The sequence below is a fragment of the Cynocephalus volans genome, chromosome 7 (assembly GCF_027409185.1).
Source record: "Cynocephalus volans isolate mCynVol1 chromosome 7, mCynVol1.pri, whole genome shotgun sequence".
NCBI classification, from domain to species: domain Eukaryota; kingdom Metazoa; phylum Chordata; class Mammalia; order Dermoptera; family Cynocephalidae; genus Cynocephalus; species Cynocephalus volans.
This window is the reverse complement of record NC_084466.1, coordinates 65,283,163-65,304,974: the sequence shown is the minus strand read 5'-3', so window position 1 is coordinate 65,304,974 and position 21,812 is coordinate 65,283,163. Positions and strand designations below refer to the sequence as shown.

The following is a 21,812-nucleotide window of genomic DNA, read 5'->3' as shown; positions in this document are numbered from 1 at the left end:
TTTGTCAAGTATACCTCAGGAAAGCTGAGAAAAAAAAGAAGAGTTAGTTTATACTCCATCCTGCCCCCGCCCAAAAAGAATTCTGATGAGGGGTGGGTATGGAATGGAAGAACAGAAAATTAAGAAGCCTTAGAATTTTGTGAGAGTATAGAACCAGAGATTTGAGGACAAATCACAAAGTGGCTTTTCTTGAGGGGGGGCTGCTAACTGGATTTTAGAGTCAACTGCAGAAGGATTATTGAAAAAATTGTTGAATTGTAACCTGATGGTGCAATAAATAAAGATTTTATACAGCTCTTGGGTCATGTTTTGTAATCAATTTGGTTCAGGTCAGATGAGGTTTTTCTGCCAAATCAGTTTCTAAAAAACTTTGCTTTTAGAGGTTTCAGGATTTCAGAATTTCAGCAAAGAGAAATGATTTTTCCTGCATTTATCAGCGTCAGAAGAGGATTCTCGTTCTCTCTAGCAGGAGCAGGGGTATATTTTATTCTTTGGAAGATGATTACAAGAGTAGAAAAGAAGACTCTTACCGGTATTTTAAATAGGTCTTTATCTGTAGTTTTACTTGATGGAGTATTAGGAACAAGACTTTTCCTATCAAATACATATGTATATGGAATATTCTCAGATAAAATAAAAATTTGTTCTTCTCCCATACATTTTATAGTTTTCTGGTCACTTATATAGTGGCTTAAAGTTAATATCCCACTGGTTAAATATTCTGCACATATATTTACACAGTGCATGGTGCTAAGGATTGGGGAAACACATAGAAGACAACATGCCTGCTCTCCTGAAGTATTCACCATCAATTTAAAGAGACAAACAAGTAAACCAGTAAGTATAGTCCAGTGTGGTGAGTGTTAGGTATAAGTAGGAGCAGGGTGCTTTTGGGGCTCTGTGGAAGCACAGCTAAACCAAATAGAAGGAGGTAAAAGGCTTGAACTGAGTTATTTTTTTTTTGTTATTTTGTTTTTAAATCATGTTTTTAAAACCTTTTGTTTTTATTGTAACATAGTTGGTTGTACATATGTGTGGGGTACAGAGGTGAATATCAATATGTATGTGTAATATGTGATGCTCAAGTCAGGATGATTAGTATATTCAACAATACACAATGTAATCATTTTTTGTTGCCATTTACCAATCCCTCCCTTACACCTCTCTTCCCCCTTTCCCACCTCTGGTAACCGCAGTTCTGTTCTCTCTTTTTGAAAGTTCAATGTATTATTGTGATTGTTGTATCTTTCTTTTTTAAAATTTGTTTATTTTTTAGCTTCCACTTATGAGTGAGGACATGTGATATTTCTCTTTCTCTGCCTGTCTCATTTCATTTAATTTTCTCCAAGTTCATCCATGTTGCTGCAAATGGCAGAATTTCATTCTTTTTTTATGGCTGAATAATATTCCATTGTGTATGTATACCATATTTTCCTTATCCAGTTGTCCGATGATGGACATTTAGGTTGGTTCCAACTCTTGGCTATTGTAAACAGAGCTGAGATAAACATACGAGTGCAGGCATCCCTTCCACATGATGATTTCCATTCCTTTGGGTATATACCCAGCAGTGGAATTGTTGGATGGTATGGCAGCTCTATCTGTAGTTGTCTGAGGAAACTCTATACTGTTTTCCATAATGGCTGCACCAATTTACAGTCCTACTAACAGTGTAGGAGGGTTCCGCTTTCTCTGCATCATCGCCAGGATTTATTATTCTCTGTCTTTTTGATAATAGCCATTCTAACTGGGGGAATATGATATTTCAATGTGGTTTTGATTTGCATTTCTCTAGTCCTTAGTGATGTTGAAAATTTTTTCATGTATCCGTGGGCCATTCATGTCTTCCTTTGAGAAATGCCTATTCATCTCCTTTGTCCATTTTGTAATTGGTTATTTGTTTTTTTTTTTACTGTTAAGTTATTTGAGTTCTTTGTATATTCTGGATATTAATCCTTTGTTGGATGCATAGTTTGTAAATATTTTCTCCCACTCTGTAGTTTGTCTTTCTGCTCTGTTAATTCTTTCGTTTTGCAGAAGTTTTTTAGTTTGATATAATCGTGTTTTTTTTTTTTTCCTTTTGTTGCCTTTGGTTTGGGGGTCATATTCATAAAGTCTTTGCTCAGTCCTACTTCCTGAAGTGTTTCTCTATGTTTTATTTTAGTAGTTTTATAGTTTCAGGTCTCACATTTAAGTCTTTAAGGGATTTTGAGTTGATTCTGGTATATGGTGAGAGATATGGGTCTGGTTTTATTCTTCTACATATGGATGTCCAATTTTCCCAGCGCCGTTTATTGAAGAGGCTGTCTGTTTCCCAATGTGTGTTCTTGGTGTCTTTGTTGAAGATCAGTTGGCTGTATTGAACTGAGTTCTGAAGGATGAAAAGGAGTTAAGTGAAGAACTAGAAAAAGAAATGAAGGAAAAATCAACTGCATGGCTTGTGTGTGTGGGAAAGTTCAAATAGCTTAGTTGCGCAGGAATGAAATGTGTGTAGAGAGTATGGGAAAGCAAAGCCAGTGAGGTAGGAAAGAGTTAGATGAGGAAGGATGGGTCTTATGTTCTAAGCAAGGACATATGCCCACTGTTTTAAAAGCCCGTGGGTGGGGGATACCACTGAATAATTTAAAGCAGAAAACTGACATGCCTAGGTTTGCCTTTGGTAAGACCATTGCGTTATCTCTGTGAAGGACAGATATGAGTGGGCCAGATGAGAAGCCAAAAGATTCAGGCAAAAAATGATGAAGCATGACCTAATAGGGTGGGTGAGAGAAGGAGAGACCCAAGAGGCATTAAGGTAGGAGTAGATGTGTGGAAGAGGAAGACGTGAAAGGGCAGTACAGGTTTTCTTGCTTGATTAGTTTGGTGGATAATGTTGCCTTTAATGGAGAGGAGCTGGCTTGGGGAAAGGTGATTAGTTCTGTTTTGGATAGCTTGAATGTGAGAGCCCAGTGGGACAGAGTAATTGAGCTCCCTAGGAGGTGTTCAGTAGAGAGTTTCGGTATGTGGGAGACAGGTCAGAACCAGAGAAGATATTTTGGAGTTATCAAAATGTTTCTGGTTTTTATGTCAAAGATTTGGGTGAGACCATTCAGAGTGGGGCTGTAGAGAGTAAAGAAGAGAAATTCTGGGTCAGTGCCCCAAGCTAAGCAAAAGTATCTCCTGTTCAAATTGGCAACCATTATTTTTAGCAATTTCCTGGTGGAAATGCCTAAAAGCAATGAATTAACATTTCCCACTATATGGAGCAGCTGCTCATATTGGTTAACATGTAACAAAGGATGGCTAGGGTGGAAAAGTCACAGAGGGCTGCCTGACCCTTTTGCCCTTGACCTGGGATTAGAGATAGGCTGTGCACTATTGCTAAAATTCTCTCTCCAAGTAATCTCAGTGGTCCACCCTTGCAGACAGACATTGGAGATGGGTCTATTTGGTAGATCTGGACAAGTGACTTGGGTGCTAAATGATGGTCCCTAATTGCCATCATGAAATAATCTTAATTTCTTATCTTCCTATATTTTGTCAGTGGAAGAATTTGGAATGTGGTAGGCTTAATGTATATGGAGATTTGAAATTTTGTTGAGGATGGTCAAGCCGAATTTCAGAATTTCAGTCTCTGGACATGTCTTGTTATTGTTGAGTGTGAGCTCTCATGTCATTGTTCTCCAGCTCTGTCCAAACTGTCACATCCAAATTTTCTATCCCAGAACTGAAGGAAAAAATAGAAAAGATGATTCTGGAGTCTTTTTTCATCTCCATTTCCTGCTACTTTCCCACTCATTTACTACTTTCCAGAGTCACCAGTCTTGTTTCATTTTCTTCAGCTCACTGAACTCTTTTATCTGCCACAGGACTTTAGCACTTTCTGCCTGGAATTTCTTTTCCCCTAGTTTTTACTCATATTGGCACTTTACCATGCATGCTTCAGATTTCAGTGTATGTGCCGCTTTCTTCCCTTATTTTTTCTGTCTCCCCCTTCTCAGCAGTCTGTCTATTTCCCTTACTAAATTTTAACCTTTACAGGGTAATAATCCATGTCTGTGTTGTTCGATATTGTTCAGTATTGTATCCACACAATAATAATGCAAAGATATTTTAAATTCATTCTCATTTGAATAATCCAGTATTCCCAAGGAGTGGTATTAATACCAACCCCATTGATAAAAGTTCAAATGGCTTACCCAGGACCACACAGTTAGAAGTGGACAGCTACTCTTGATTCTAGGGTTTCTGACTCACAGACCATTGTGCTTGAGTGCAGGTCACAATGTCAACTTTCTAAAGAATAATATTCCTTTCAAATAAGTGGTCTTTTATGAAGGTTTCACTTCTCTGTCTGTCTTTCCCAGCAAATCAGTCCCTTTTATTATCCCTTCCCCCTAAATCTTAAGTGAATCCATAAGAACTTCACAGAGGAATGATTTTGTTTTCCCTGTGAAAGGGAAATAGCCACTCCTTTCAGAACTGATTAGAAGTGATGTTTTTCCCTGGGGACATAATCAGCCCTGGACAGTTGGTTCTGATGATGTCTAGGTTTCTTTCTCCAACTCTGCCCTGAGGGACATCAAGAGTTTTCAACATTTACTTTTTAATGACTATGTAAGGGAAAAAGAACAAGCTGATGTCAGAGGAGAGGTCAGTTGTATTAGAAATGGTAATGGGGCATGCGAGGTTATAAGCCACCTGTCATTGGCAGGGGGTGACTTTGGAGTCCTCTCACCATACATGGTAATTATTTCAAGGAGCTCCATCAAACGCACACGCTGGCCCTATGTAAATCTAAAGGAAAATTAACTAATTGCCAATTTCTTCCTTTAAATTACATTCCTTCCTGTCATTAAGTAACTTTGTAACACAGATCCATAAGTGAAAGTGCCAACTGTACCTGCATAGTCTCTTTCCTCAGTACTTCTTAACTAGCAAGAGGGGGCAACCTTGATGAATCAGAATTTCAAAGAATACTGACAGCCTTTTCATTAGAATAAGATGAGACATAAATTGCTCTGAGGGAGGCATATCCTCCTCCTTACTCCCTGGAACTATCTTAGAATTTTTAAAAAGAAAAAATACTTCTGACTTTCATATTTTGTTTTCATGCTACAGAAGTGCACTTCTCCCCCTTTGATAGATTTCTCCTTAGTTGCAGTTATGGTATAAAGGAGAAGACTTTTGATACTGCATCTCATTTGGTTTCTGCAGAACATAGGGAAACGGAAAATTTCCTCAAGGGTCCCAGGCGGTTCTTCCCACTATGTGAAGAAAGGATGTAGAAGGACCCCATGCTCACCACTGTGCAAAGGCATCACCATATTTTGCAAAGTCATGTTGAAGCAGAGATTTAATTTTCTCTCTCACCTAAACCTTCTGTATCTACAACCCAGAAGATCCAGCAGATAACCCTTCAGTTAATACTGAAGATGGAAATTTTTAGTCTCTCTTGTTGGTCCACACCCATGCTGCACTGAGTCACTAACTATTCTAGCTGGATTTTTCCTTCTGGTGTCCAGTTTGGTCTGCCCCAGGTAAGAAAGTGCCCATGTCCTATCTCTCTCTGCAAACACCTGTCTCTTCTCACATTCTGGGATAATTTGATTTCCTGTCCCTTCATCTCTCAGAAGGTTTCAAGAAAATTTATGAGCTTGGAGTTTAACTGGCTTTTTTTTGGACATAAGAATAAGAGCAATGCTTACTCTTTCTACATCCCTTAATGGAAACCACTATTTTATTTTTTTAAAATAAAAGCTGAAAATTGAATATTTATGTAAAACCTCTTTAAAGGTTATAAGTTAACTATTTTAAAAAGCACAGACTTTGTTTTTCACCTATTCTGCCAACAGCTATTTTGTGATTTCTGATAAATCCTAATAACTCATTAATTTATAAATCACAGAACTTAGTTTCAGAGAAATTTTGTGGTTCGTCTAAGGTCACTGAGATAGAAAAGGGCAGAGGTGGGATAAAACCTCTATGGTAAAAAACTATAGTAAAATATACATAATATAAAATTTACCATTTTAATCATTTTTAAGTGTACCATTCAATGGCATTAAGTACATTCAGAATTTTGTGCAACCATTGCTGTTATCCATTTCCAGAACTCTTTCATCTTCCCAGTCAGAAGCTCTGTATCCTTTAAATAATAACTTCCTACTCTTCCTTCCCTTCAGCCCCTGGTAACCACCATTCTACTTCCTGTTTCTATGAATTTGCCTATTGTAAATACCTCATATACGTGGAATAAAACAATATTTGTCCTTTTGTGCCTGTCTTATTTCCCTTAGGATAATATATAAACGTTCATCCATGTTGTAGCATGTATCTGAATTTCCTTCCTATTTAAGGCTGAATAATATTCCACTGTCCACATTTTGTTTATTCATTCATCCGCTGATGGACACTTGGGTTATTTCTACCTTTTGGCTATTATGAATAATGCTGCAGTGAACTCGATATACAGGTATCTGTTTGAGTCCCTGCTTTCAATTCTTTGAGGTATATACCTAGAAGTGGAATTAATGTGATAATTCTATGTTTAACTTTTTGCGGAATCTCCAAACTTTTTCATAGCCGCTGCACCTTTTTACCTTGTTACCAGCAATGCACAAGGGTTGTAATTTCTACACATCTTTGTCAACATTGGTCATTTTCTGTTTCTTTTAAAATAATAGCTATTAATTAGTATAAAGTGGTTAAATCCACTTTTTCCGATTCCTAGTATAAGTCTGTTTTCCTAGAAGTACATCTGATGCTGCCAAACTGGAAGTTATAGAAAAGAGCTTTATGACAATGAGTGTGATTTGGGAATCTTTCTTTGCCTGGCGATTATAGCAGGGAAAAAGTGAGGTTCTACATCACTTCCCAGAGAATCTTGAGATCAGAACAGATTCAAATTTCCCCAAGTTGGAGACCATTGCTTAGCAGTTTAAAAGAAAGAAAAGAAGGAAAAACGAAAGCTAATTTTTCAAGCATTCTGGTTATATGTAATTCTTCCCTGACGGTTCTGTTACCTTGCTGGTTCTCTTCATTATAAAGCTAGCATGTGTGAGACTGGCAACTTGTCTAGCCTCTCTGCACTTTTGTTTCCTCATCTGAAAATAGGAACAATGATGGGATTTCATCACAGGATTGACATGAGGATTACATGATTTCATTTAAGTAATTTCTTAGGACACTGCGTGGCACAGGATAAATGCTCCATAAATGGTATAAATGGTCTTAGCGTTTTTCTTCAGCCATAAAATTATATGATTGCTGCTGCTGCTGCTGCTGCTGCTGCTGCTGCTGCTGCTACGACTACTACTACTACTAACAATATAAAAAGCCTTAAAAGTAGCCTCGTGGGGATGTTGCAGGTGGTGGCAAATCCACACGGATCACGCTTTCTCATTTACACTTTTGCTTTTCCTCCTACAGGAACCAGGGTTATGTCAGGAGTGGACTCATGCCCAGTGGATCTCAGACCCAGTGCATCTGCCCTGATTCAGGTATGTATTAAAATTGCTTTTTCTTTTTACTTTGAAAAAGTTAAAGAAAAAGAAGTACCTAAAGTATTCTAGTTTGCAGAAACCACTGTGATATGTATAGCAAAGGTGATGTTCTAAGTTTGCCATGTGATGGCAACTGAAAGGAATAAATGACTCATCGGGTTTGTTTTCCATAATCTCTCAGGAACTCTGTTAGTTCAGAGCTTTAAAGGAAAAAAGAAAAACTTGATATCATTTTTTAATGAAAGAGGCATTTTTTTCTCTGTACGCATTTTCTCTCTATATTCATACAGATAACAATCCACAGTCCTTTCATTTTGCTCCCTGGTTAAGGGTAATATTATTTTAGTGATTTATCGTTCAGTTTTCTGTTTTAACCAGAATAGCATCAGATGTTGAGTTTGTTGCTTGCTTCACATTTTCTTGCCCTTTCTATGTACTTACTGATCAGCATTCCCACCCAGCCAGAAACAAATGCCATACTTAAATTAGGATAATTTGAGGATGGGTTAATAAATAACTATTTGCAAAGGCATTGTGGGGCTTAGGAAGCCCCAGGGGACAGTGCATCCTCTACTGCTAGTAACAGAGGGGACAGAATGGGAAGAAAAGAGACTATCTCCTGGAATCCCAAAGGAGCCAGTGTGAAGAGGGTCACCTTGAGAGAAGCAGTGACCATTGCAAGGTGATGGAAACAGCTAGCCAGTGGTGATCCCATAAGGAAGGAGCTTGGGGACTACATATTCCCACTTCTCTCTTCTCCCTCTCACCAATTTCTTACCGGGACTTCCTATTGGCTGATCCCAAGGGAGGTCAGAGGGTGTGAGCCTGTGGATCCACGCTACAGGTCAGTGTTAGTGGGGTAGAGTAGGTTTGCAGTGGATGCAGGAGGTATCCATCCACATGCTACCTATCCTTTCTCCCTCCTCTTTCTCATCTGAGGCAGCATGGGATGAGCTCAGCACACTTCATTCATTATCCCTTCTCTCATGCATCATTGGTTTCTCCCTTCTCATGTGCTCCTTCCCATCACATTTGCTCAACTTTTTTTCATCTTTAAAACAACTGCCACCCAAGCTTTCCCTCCATGCCATGTATACTTTTAGATTTCTTAAAGAAATGGCATTTAAGACCTTAGGACTGAGTTGGTGTTAGCCAGGTGGAGAGTGCATTCCAGGTGGGGAAAAGATAGCCTCAGTGAAATTCCTAGAGAGAACTAGGCAAGCATCAGTGTGGTGAACAAGGCACAGGAAGAGGCTGGAGGAATGGCCAGGAGCCAGATCATGCAGTGCCCTGTGGGTTCCAGAAACAATTTTGGATTTATCCTGAGGACAATGAAAAGCTGATCTAGTCATGAATGCTCTGTAACAAATTATACCAAAGTATAGTGGTGTAAGAACAACCATTTTATTTTTACTCAAAATTTTGTTTGTTGGTAATTCAAAGAGGAGTTGGCCGAGCAGATCTCATCCAGAGTCTCTTATGTGGTTATGGTCAGGTGTTGACTACAGTCATTTGGAGTCATGACTGGGCTGGATGGTCAAGATGTGTCACTCATGACCAGCAGCTGATGCTGGGAGTTCAGTTGAGGCTGGTGACTGGAACACCTACGTATGGCCTTTTCAGAACGGTGGTCTCAGGATAGTTGAACTTTATACATGACAGCTGGCTTCCCCCAAAGCAAGTGTTTCAAAGAAAACGGATGGAAGCTTGATGGCCCTTTTTTACACTAGCCTCAGAAGTCACACAGTGTCACTTTTGCTACATTCTATTAGAAGTGAGTCACAAGGCAAGCCCAGACTCAAGAGAAGGGAAGTTATACTCTACATCTTGATGGGGAAGAATCATAGTCACATGTTGTCTTAGTCCATTAGTGCTGCTATAACAGAATACCGGAGACTGGGTAATTTATAAAGTATGAAAATTTATTTTCTCACAGTTCTGGAGCCTGGGAAGTCCAAGATCAAGGCACTGGCATCTGGTGAGGGCCTTCCTGATGTGTCCTCTCATGGCTGAAGGCAGAAAGGCAGGAAGGAGAGAGAACCCACTCCTGCCAGCCCTTTTTACAGCAGCATTAATCCATTCATGAGGGCGGAGCTTTCATGACCTAAATGCATCCGAACACTGCCACATCGGGGATCAAGTTTTCAGCACATGGCTTTTGGGGAACTCATTCAGACCATAGCCCATATGGTCACATGAACCTGTGGAATAGGAAGCAGTGAGCGAGTTTGAGTTAAATTGACTGTACAGACAAGGATTGGTGAAGGACTGCATGTAGAGTATGATGGAGAGTTGAAGCCAGGTGTGACTCAGATTTTTGGGTTTGATGCTACTAGGTCACTGCCCGTGCCATCTACTGAGACTACACAGTCAGGAAAAAGAGCAATTCTGAAAGGAAAAATCAAAGTTTCAGTTTAAGATGAATGTGCGTTGCTTTTGGGACAACCAAGGGGACTTGTCATGAGGCTGGCTGTGCATTTATGTCAAGCTCAAAAGAGAATTCTGAGCTGATGATATAAATATGGTAGTCATCATTATACTGATGATATACAGAACCATGGGGGTGGATGACATGTACTTAGGGAAGGCCTGCAGAGATAGGAGAGGAGAAGACTTAGGTGGAGCCACTGAGAATCTGTATCTGAGCTTCCATAGGAGACAGAAATGGCCAGACAGTGAGAGTATTTTCAGTGGAAGTATATAAGTGTACATATATACACATGAAATTTCCTAACCCGCATAATTTAATGCAAAATCTCAGTGTAAAAAAATCAAAGATGTTAAATATGCCTCTCCAATTATCTCTTAAAAAGAGTTTTTCCTTTTGGATCAAGCACCTTTCATACTTCACAGCCTAGTAGACAGTTTCTGATGTTCTGTGATTTCTGTGCATGAGGTATTTGTGTAAAATATTTAAGCATTAGAAGTGGTGTGTTGGAATGCTGATCTCTGCCTGTTCCCAAATAACTTATTTAGCATATTGTGTTCTTTTTGTTTAAAGCTACTTGAGTGTAAAAGGAATAAAGTAATAGCCTACAATTAACTTTAAAAAGTGAGTATCGTATGGTTTGCTTTATTAGAGGTAGTTTGTTCAGCTTCCTACTTGTCAGAGAAATAACTATTTTGAGGTAAATGTGATGAGAATCTGGAAAAGGAGACACCAATTTAGGTAATCGATATGAATAATGTTTCTCTCAAAGCAAAGAAAACATGAGGTGGTTTGCATGATACCAAGAGTGTAGCTGAGATGTATCATTTGGTGCAATAGAAAAGTAAAACATAGGATATCCCTCTTTTTTATTCTTTGGCAAAATCACAGGAGTGGAGACTGGCTAGGGGAGGTACAGGGTGAAGTTGGCAGACATAAGATAAAATACTGCAGAAACACAGGGGAAAGAGTTCTGGAGTTCATGATTAATGGGATGAAGAGCCCACAGGGGGATAATGAAAAGGAGATTTAAAAGGTGTCCTAGACAAAGGGCACATTCCATTTTTAATATTGATGCATCTCCAGAAGTGATCATTGGACCATCATTTAATTTTCAATCTGCACCTTTCAAAACTTCTCCCATGGCCCAGATGTGGTCACAGATCTCTGTTGGAGTCGCTCACTCTTCTCTCTGGAAAGGAAGACACATTTAAGGCTTACTGACATGGAGCCAGTTTTGCCCAGATTGTGGCATTTTCAAAGTGTGAAATCTGAAGCCAATACCAATGACAATCATGCTGAAGCAAGAGAGTGGCACGCTCTGATTTGTTTTTTAGGGTGGACAGGTGGGAAGTTGGTGAGACCAGAGACAAGGTGGTCAATTAGAAGCCCTGTAGCAGCCTGGGTTAGACAGGATGAGACTGAACCGACTCATTGGCAGTGGACATGGAGAAGGAGCCTGGATTTGAGAGCGGTTCCTGAAGTAGAGTGAACAAATCTTGGTGACAATTAATTGGGGCAGGTGAGATAAAGGGAGGAGACTGTGATAAGGCCAATGAATACCAACAGGTGAAACAGAAATACATAAGGAGGAGCAGAAGATGGGTCTGATACCGATATGACCACTGTAGGATACACATATGCCTTATCTTCTCAACAGCTTGACGAAGTGGGTCAGGCAGACATTATTTTGTCTAAGGAAATGCAAATCAGCTCAATTCCAAAACCTAAGATTCTCTGGACCCATAAAGTCCCTTGTTGCTTGCCACTAGCACCTTAGCTATGGGGAGTACGATTTAGGGAAGGAATTGGTCCATTTCACCTCTACTCATTCTTGGAATTGAAACTTTCCCCTACATGTTGAATTATGGTTCTCTCCAGGGGCATGGTCTTGATCATTCAGCTGGTTATGACAAACACCTTAGTGTAAACTGAGGCAATTGGCTTGTACATTACTTATTCCAATCCCCCTTGCAGTATGCCCGTTGGTGTTGGGGAGGCTAGAATGTTAATAGCTATATTTTCCACATTCTCTTGCAGCTGGGGCTCCATGTGTGGCTCAGGTTTTACACACAAATGAGATCTGGAAGGAGGTGAGCAGTGTGCGGCATGGTGGCAGGAGCACTTAGTTCTTCTGGAGCAAGCTCTGATGAGAAATTGGGGGAAAGAGGTGGGATATGGCTGTAATGAGGTTTTCCCTAGAACGGTCTCATGCTGCATAGGGTGTTTCTCTTGTCTGCAGTTGTTCCTGGCTTTGTAGCATCTATTTTTGGCTCTTGGCCCTCCTGGAGATATTGCATGTCACCTTATACTCTCTAATAAATGCCTTGCCGATCAAACTAGTTAGAGCCAATTCTGTTGACTGCACCTAGGAATGAAAATGATGCTCAAACTACATATACATATGTGTATGTGTTTCTACCTATCTATCTGCTAAAATAAGCATATACTCGTATAAATTCATGTTGAACAATTCATCTTTGCACAAATCACAGCTTTGATAGTAATTTCAAGCTGAAACTGAGATTTTTAACTTAAAAAATTTATTTAGCAGATATTAATTGAGCACTTAGGATTTATAAAGCACTTTGCTAGACATAGATGAATTTGATATAGTCAGTCCCAGCCTTCAAGGAATCTCAAAATCTAATGTTATTCTCCTGCTAATGATCCCCAGTGGAAGTTGACATATGAGGTCAGAAACCATTCTTTTCTCGTCCACCACCATATCCAGGGCCTTCCACCTATTCTCAACACATATATGTAAGCACACATGCATACATGCATCCTCTCACACTCACTTATATACACATGCGCAGATGCATTTATTATATGAATGAATTCAACTATATGCCAAGAGTTCTTGAAGTAAATAAAATGGAAGAGGTTCTTTTGAGCCACCTAGTGTCCAATTAAAACTTCTGTTCTCCCAGCCACAGCCCTAGTTTAAAAATGACTCTGAATTTCCCTATCATAATTTTCTTACAGTAACTGCTTGCTTCCAGGGTAATTTGCTCAGGCCAGAATTTTCTTGAAGGTGTAGATTTGCTTTCTGATTATACAGTTTTCCTAAAAACCTGCTTCCTCATTATCATCATCAAGACCCCCAATTGAAGGCAACACATGCATTTTCAAGCAGCTTCCTTAAGGCATTCATTCCCCAACCAATTATTTACAGGACGAACACTGGTTTATCTATTACCCGATCTATTTACTCACATTAGCCAATCCAGATAGCTAGCTCTATAGAGGTTTTCACAATCCCATTCATGATTTTTTATTTTTCCAGTTTGGAGTCAGTGGTGCAGGTGGACAACAGGAGACATATTTTGCCACACAGTTCCATTTTATAAATGAGAAAATAGTGACATAAAGAAGTCATGAGACTTGCCTAAGTTCACTGAGAGCTGGAGGAAGAATCAGTTACTGCTTCTTAAAATATTTCCTAATGATTAATGTGTTTTTCAAGGTCATCTAAATCTGTTTTCTAAATACACTCCTAAGGCTTTTAAAATAGGAATGATTCAAGCGTAAAATGACAGTAGTGGCTTTAAAAAGAATAATTGGGAGTCATCTCCAATCTCAGCTCTCAAACCACAAATAAGTAGAACAACAAGGCATGTGACAGGAAAGGGGCAGGCAGGCCTCACATTGTTTAGGAAGAGAAGGTGCTTCAAGCCTACTGTGATTTTCAGAGTTATGTTCTTTGAGGCTGAAATATCAATAAAAATGGAGAGTACTGTAGACACTTCAAAAAATGAGCAATTGTCCACCTGCTACTCAAACTAGCACTAATTTTCCCCCTGTTTCAATTCGGAAGAAATGAGATTGTGTTCAGTTTTTAACTTCATTTTTCAGGTTTTCCAGAACTTTGAAAATCTCAAATGTAGTCTTAGTTTTCACAGCCTTAGCTGTGGCTTGGTACTGTTAACCTAAACTGGCTTCTTTGGAACGCTTTAGACATAGCGTGTCAGAACACCAGCTTGTGGCCCCTCAGAAAACTGACTTGTGTTGACTTAGGTCAAGTATTACTGAATATCCTCCCAGCAATGTTCTACAGTAGGTGCTTGGGGGTAACAGTTGGGAAAATGTTTTTTGCCTGTTGTTTTCAGACTAACTGGAAAACAGTTAAATAAAAACAAAATAGAACCAAACACAATGTATCTAATCGCAGACTAAAATATGATATGCTGTATTACAGGCATCTATAAAAATGCTCTGCAAGAACTGACACAGAGGAAAGCAATAACTAAATGCTGAGGTTCCCAACCAATCTGCCTCAATATTTTCAGGTTAACCTCATAGACTCAAGTCAATTTCAGTCAACATTCACCTTAGAGGTTTTAGACTGAAAAGTTAGCACATGACAAGAAACTAGAAAAAGAAGCCCAAACAAATCCAAAGTAAACAGAAAGGAAAGAAAAAATAAAAACCAGAGAAAAAAACAAATTAATTGGAAACAGAAAAACTAAAATCAGTGAAACCCAAAGTTCATTTATAAAACAAAGATATTAAAATTGATAAATCACTAGGCAGACTGATCAATAAAGTATTAGGAATGAGAGAAGTGACATGACAGATTCTACTGATATTATAAGGATAATAGGAGAATATTGTGAAAACTTTTATACCAATAAATCTGACAATATATATGAAATTGGAAAGTTCCTTGAAAGACAAACTGCCATAGCTCATTCAAGAAGAAATAGTTAATCTGAATAGCTCTGTCTCTCTTAAAGAATTTGAATTTCTAGTTTAAAATCTTCACACACACACACACACACACACACACACACACACACACACACACACACACACACACACACACGTGAACTCTAGGCCCAGATTGTTTCACTGGTGGCAAAACTAAAAACTAATTCATTGAAAAGACTAATAAGATCTTTGGTAAAACTAATTACAAAAGGGATCGCAAGAATGAAATGAAAAGAAGAGTATAACTACAGTTATAATGAAAGTTTTATGATTAAACAATATTTTGAAGAAAAATGTGCCATAAAATTGGAAAACCCAGATTAACTATATATATTACATAATATGTCAGAATTGTCAGAAGAAACAAAACTATATAATAAATAAATTATAAATACAGATAAATGATAGTTAATTCTCCATTAAATATTCTCCTCAATCATTTCTGGATTTAGGTATTTTTTAGATTTGTTCTACCAAACTTCAAGGAAAAGATAATCTCTGTATAAGTTGATCCAGAAAATAGAAAGAGAAAAATATGCTTCCTTCATTTTATGAGATTAGTATAACTTGATAATAAAATTGAACAGAGAAATGTTAATATGTTAATTAATAATAGGTTAATATGACTTAGAAACAGGTGCAAAATTTCTAAATAAAATTATTATCTTTCTAAATTATATACTCTTTAAAATTAACATGTCATAATCAAATAAAAATTTTCCAGGAATACAAGGATGGTTGAATATCAGAAAAATCTATCAGCATGATTCACCACAGTAAACCATATGCAGAAAAACCACTTGCTATTTTGCTACACATATTTACTATAAAAGCTCCTATATAAATATGAATAGAAGGAGCTACCTGAATTTAGTAGTGGCTACCCACCAAATCACAAAGCACACATAATGCTTATTTGTAAAGTTTAGATTTTTACCTTTTTTTTCCCACAACGTGAAATATTTTATTAAAGTCAAAGAACAAAAGCTACACATTTCCATCAATGGAAAATAAGAAAACTCTATATTTCACTGGCATTTTAGTTTGTAGTAATCTCTTCTATGGCTCCCCAGGATGTTCCAATACAAATAAACTTGCCCTTTAAGGAGAAAGGACAAAGCATCAATTATAAACAAAATGGAAGATTTCCACATTGAGGTCACAGTCATATAGTCAAGTACCAACAAAGTTAAATAGGTCTAACTCACATTTAGCAAAAGAGTAATTTCTTATTTCATTAACCAATGAATATATACATGCTCATAAATGCTATCATACATGGAAGAAAACATCATTTATGAATAGTGAATACTTAGCAAAGAAGTCTCTCTATAATTGAACTTTGAATGCCTTCATGAGTTATAATGAAAATTTTTTTCTAAACAGATCTGCTCTTCAATAGAACTTCATAAAATATTGGAATTCTTTCATGGATCGATCTTGTAGTAAGTAAGAAAAAACACCTAATCTACTTAATCTAGATTAGTAGTGTACTTGCTAAAATATACCTTGGTCACTTTTGCACATTTCAGACTGTTATATCATAAAACTTCAGACACATGCTCATTTGTTTATTTTAGTGGAGTAAAATATAGATATTCCTGGGGAGATGGTAAGTATTACAGTTGGTCACTAAACACTTTCCTCCAAGGATCCCAGTCTTCCAGAGTCTGTTCTTCTTCACAGCCTTATGACTTTGGTGTCCCCCCATCTCTATGTCATGCTTCCACCTTCCATTGGGCTGGGTTATTTGCATGGCTGAGCAGAACATTATAACTTATTTATTTCTACTTCATTTCTCCCAGTTATTAAACAGTTGGTGTTTTAAGATAAAAGAATTAACACGTTTAACCAGGACTTCTAGGAGTTGTAACTTGAGTGGGTTTAATTATGTTTTCTCTGTTGTTATTTTGTTGGTTTGTTTAAAAACACAGGCCAAAATTCTTATACACCAATCAACAATCATGCAAAAATATAAATGATATTAATACTCTGCAAATTGACTTCCTTTTAAATACAGAATAACAGCAAAAGAAATAATTAACAGTGCAAAGAACATACAGAGTGGGAGAAAATATTTGCAAACCATGCATCTGACAAAGATTAACATCCAGAATATATAAGGAACTCAAACAACTTAACAGTAAAAAACAAACAACTTGATTAAAAAGTGGGCAAAGGAGCTGAATAGGCATTTGTCAAAGAAAGATATACAAATGGCCAACAGACACATGAAAAAATTCTCAGCATCACTCAGCATCAGGGAAGTGCAAATCAAAACACATTGAGATATCATCTCACCCCAGTTAGACTGGCTAGGATCAAAAAGCCAGAGAAAAACAAATGCTGGCGAGGATGCCGAGAAAGGGGAACACTCCTGCACTGCTGGTGGGACTGTAAATTAGTGCTGTCATGGAAAACAGTATGGAGGTTCCTCAAAAAACTACAGATAGAACTTCCATATGATCCAGCAATCCCAGTCCTGGGTATATACCCAAAGGAATGGAAATCATCATGTCAGAGGGATATCTGCAGCCCCGTGTTTATCAAAGCTCTATTTACAATAGCCAAGAGTTGAAACTAACTTAAATGTCCACCGTTGGATGACTGGATCAGGAAAATGTATATATACACAATGGAGTACTACTCAGCCATAAAAAAGAGTGAAATACTGCCATTCACAGCAACATGGATAACCTTAGAGAAAATTATGTTATGTGAAATAAGCCAGGCATAGAAAGAGAAATACCACATATCCTCACTCATAAGTGGAAGCTAAAAAAATAAAGAAAGAAAGCAAGCAAGCAAGAAAGAAAGATACAACAATCACAATAATGCATTGAACTTTCAAAAAGAGAGAACAGAACTGAGGTGAGAAAGTGGGAGGGGGAAAGCAGGTTGGGGAGAAATTGATAAAGGACCATGAAAAATGATAACATTATATTGTATTGAATATTCTAATTTTCCTGATTTGAGCATCACATATTGCACATAGGTATTGATGTGCAACTCTGTACCCCACAGACATGTATAATCAATTATGATTCAATAATAAATAAAATAAAATACAGCATAAAAAGAGTTGAGTAGAAATAGGAGAAACATTAAAAATGTGTTTCAGAATTTCATTTGAAAATATGAAAAGTTAAATTTTTCTGAAAGTCTTTATGACAATGATATTTAGCAAAGAGAAAAATTTTTAAAATAAACTTTAATTTATTTGATTTAATGTTGCAGAATTTTTCTATTACATGGGAAAATTATCAATGAAACATTTTTAAAAGTTTAAGGAATTCTACAAGAGTCATTAAATTACTGGGTAAAAATTTTAATAATTTAAATGTAAAAGCTGATGAACAGATGAAAAGTCAACTGCATTTCTGCTTGGATAACAAAAACAAACATAAAACACACAAAATAGCATTGTCTATTATATGACACTAAATGGGATGTTTTTGGCTATGTGAACATATTAAGTAAACGTGCTTTCATTACTTTTATTTTTATGGATCATCTTTCACTGCAGAGATTTAAAACTATTTTGAATTAAAAAAAAACCCACAAAATTTATTCTATACTTTGTTTGGTATAAAGTACTTTTACTCTGTAGTACTTTGGTGCTAGATTTTTAATCTAACTTTTGACAAAGATATGTAATATACAAGAAGCTAATGCTAGCTCTGTCAAAGACATCTACAAAAATATGTCCTTCACACTTCTACACATAATATACAGAACTATAAAATCTGTCAAGGTGGAAACTCCCTAGAATTTCTTGAAGTATTGGAAAGTACTGGAAAGTAAAAGAAAGCATTATATACAAATAGTGTTTAGCCTCCTGACATATATAGTGTTTCTAGCATAATTGGAGTGCAACTTATGTGTATTTCTATACACACACAAAGAATATTTCAGAATCAAGTGAAGCAAACAGAAGCACTAGTTCTTTAGATTATACTTGATCATGTAGACAAACAAGCCTCTGTGATAGTTCATCCTGTTTCATCAAAGCAACACTTGTGCCAACAGGACTTGTCTAAGCCTGTGGTAGTTCCATACTGAGATCAAGGCCAGCTTAATCTGCTACTTCTTGAAGCAGCCTATTCACCTGGTTTTGTGATGTTGTGAGGGCAGTAGTGCTACTCATTGTGTCTTCCATTGTTGTATTTGAACATCCACCATTTCAAATTGGTGTTCAAATTTGTCCATCAAGGTAGAAGTCTTTTCAAATTTCAGACTCCATAGACTTAATTACACCTGCCATGGCTTTGTTACCTTGCCCATTGTTACTGCAGTTTGAACTCTGGCTGCCACAGTACCAGTCCTATTACCCATTCTCAAAAAATTGATTGCTTGGTTTTTCTGGTGGATTGCATTTTCAGCACATATTCTTGCAACTTCTGTATTGCCTTCTGAATGGTCTTTTTAATCTTGGCCTTTTCAGCCATTTCCTCTTTATCACATTTCTTGGTATTCCTATTAAGTTCTTTTGCAGCAAACTTCAAGTTAGATGTTTCTCTGTATTCAACATGGTCCGATGACTTTTCTCAGGATGCTAGACTTTTACCTTTAAGTTCAGTAAACCACAAGTATGTCTACTACCATTACTAGAGTTCAAGATGGAACTACATGTCCCTCATTATTAAATAAAAAGAAAAAAAAAGCTATAAGATTTAGAGAGGAGTAGGAAACATTATTAGTTACAAATGATATCTTGATTAACATATAATAACCAAAAGAATCACAGAACAGACAATGGAACTAATAAGATTATAAATTCAGAAGGGTTTCTGGATACACTATTAACATACAGCATGAGTGTGTTTCCCTAAACCAGCAGTAACTAAAGAAAAGCTATTATGGAAAATAAGATGCCATTTACAATAACAATAGCAACAATAACAAAAAATATATATACAATTTGTCTAGGTGTTACAAAGAATAATATAGGATTGTTATAATAATAGTCTCTTAGAGACATAATTAAAAGAATCTGTTAAAGAACATTAAATACCAACTTGAAAAAGATGGAGCAATAACTAACAATTTACAGATATGAATTCTCCTCGAATTGATCAATATCAGATGTCAGGACATTGATACAGAGAAGCCAAGCCCCGGCCTGCTTCCTCTTTTTGTAGACAGAGTTTTATCGTAGCATAGCTACTCTCTTTGTTTATGTATGTCTATGGCTTCTTTTGTTCTTTAATAGCAGAGTTGAATAGTTGCAGCTGAGACTGCATGGCCCGCAAAACCTAAAATATTTACTATTTGTCCTTTACAGAAAAAGTTTGCAGACCTCTGTTCTATATATTTAATGGTATTCTGTGAAAAATGTCCTTAGTATATTCTGTGGAGCTGGACAAACTTACTTTGAAATTATATGAAGAATAAACCCATGAATAATTAAAAATAATACTGAGAAAAACAGTATAGGTTGGCTTTATCAGATTAAGATGTACTGGAAAGCTATTTTAAATAAAATATTGTGGTACTGTGTAGGAACAAACAAAAAGACCATGTTGTATAATAGATGAAGACCCAAATATATTGAGAGCTTGTTATAAGAGAGAAGTGTCACCACAAATTAGTGAGAAAAGGATGGATAATTTAGTAACTGGTTTTGTTAAAGGTGATTCACTGTATGAAAAGAAATAGAAACCCTGAACAGACCAATAACAAGCAACGACATTGAAGCAGTAATCAATAGTCTGCCAACAAAGAAAAGTCTAAGACCAGTTGACCTCACTGCTGAATTCTACTAAAACTTCAAGGAAGAATTAGTACCAATCCTTTTCGAACTATTTCAAAAAATTGAAACAGGCCATTCTCCCAAACTCATTCTATGAGGCTAGAATCACCCTGATACCAAAATTGGATAAAGATACAACAGAAAAACAAAACTGTAGGCCAATATCCTTGATGAACATAGGTGCAAAATCATGAGCCTGAAATCACAAGCAGCAAAAGAAAAAATAAACAAATAGGACTATATCAAACTAAAAAGTTTTTGCACTGCAAAAGAAATAATCAACAGAGTGAAAAGACAACCTACAGAGTGGGAGAAAACTTTTGCCAATTATGCATCTGATGAGGGACTAATATCCAGAATATACATAAAACTCAAGCAATTATACATTAAAAAACAAATAACCCAATTAAAAAATGGGCAGAGGAGCTGAATAGACATTTTTCAATGGAAGACATACAAATGGCCAACAGGTACATGAAAAAATGCTCACCATCACTAGTCATCAGGGAAATGCAAATTAAAACTACACTGAGATACCACCTCTCCCCAATTAGACTGGCTATAATGAAAAAGAAAGTGAATAACAAATGCTGACAAGGGTGTGGAGAGAAGAGAATGCTCCTGCACTGTTGGTAGGACTGTAAATTAGGACAATCACTTTGGAAAACAATTTGGAGGTTTCTCAAACAACTACAGATAGATCTTTCATATGATCCAGCAATCCCTCTTCTGGGTATAAATCCAGAGGAATGGAAATCATCATGTCGAAGAGATACCTGCACTCCCATGTTTATTGCAGCTCTGTTTACAATAGCCAAGACATGGAACCAACCTAAATGTCCATCAATAGATGACTGGATAAGGAAACTGTGGTATATATACACTATGGAATACTACTCTGCCATAGAAAAGAATGAAATACTCCCATTTGCAACAACATGGATGAACCTGGAGAAACTTACGTTGAGTGAAACAAGCAAAGCACAGAGGGATAAATACTGCATGTGCTCACTCATATGTGAGAGCTAAGAGAGAAAAGAAGGCAGGAAAGAAAGAACACAGTAGTTCCATGATCCAACAGAGGGAGGGAATATTCCTAGGGCTACAAACTGGAGTTGAGGGGAGAGGGAGAAGGGGAGGGAGATTGGGGGATAATTGGGAGAGGACAAAGAGTACAAAAGTAATTTCTGGTAATGGATATGCCACTAATATGAATCTGCCCCCCACATCTTGGGCAGGAGGGGGGACAATCAGCTTTGTATCTCATGAATATTTGTAATAAATAAATAAATAAATAAATTAAAAAAATCCTCAACAAAATATTAGAAAATAGTATGTCAAAAAGATTACACATTATGATCAAGTGGGATTCATCCCAGGGATGCAAGGATGATTCAACATATGCAAATCAGTAAATGTGGTACACCACATCAAC

The 21,812-nt window shown here is 37.1% G+C and overlaps 1 pseudogene; it reads right to left on the bottom strand.

Annotated features, from left to right (window-relative positions):
• Positions 1-18,577: 18,577 nt before the first annotated feature.
• LOC134382764 (charged multivesicular body protein 1B2-like) lies at positions 18,578-20,832 on the bottom strand (annotated as a pseudogene).
• Positions 20,833-21,812: the final 980 nt, after the last annotated feature.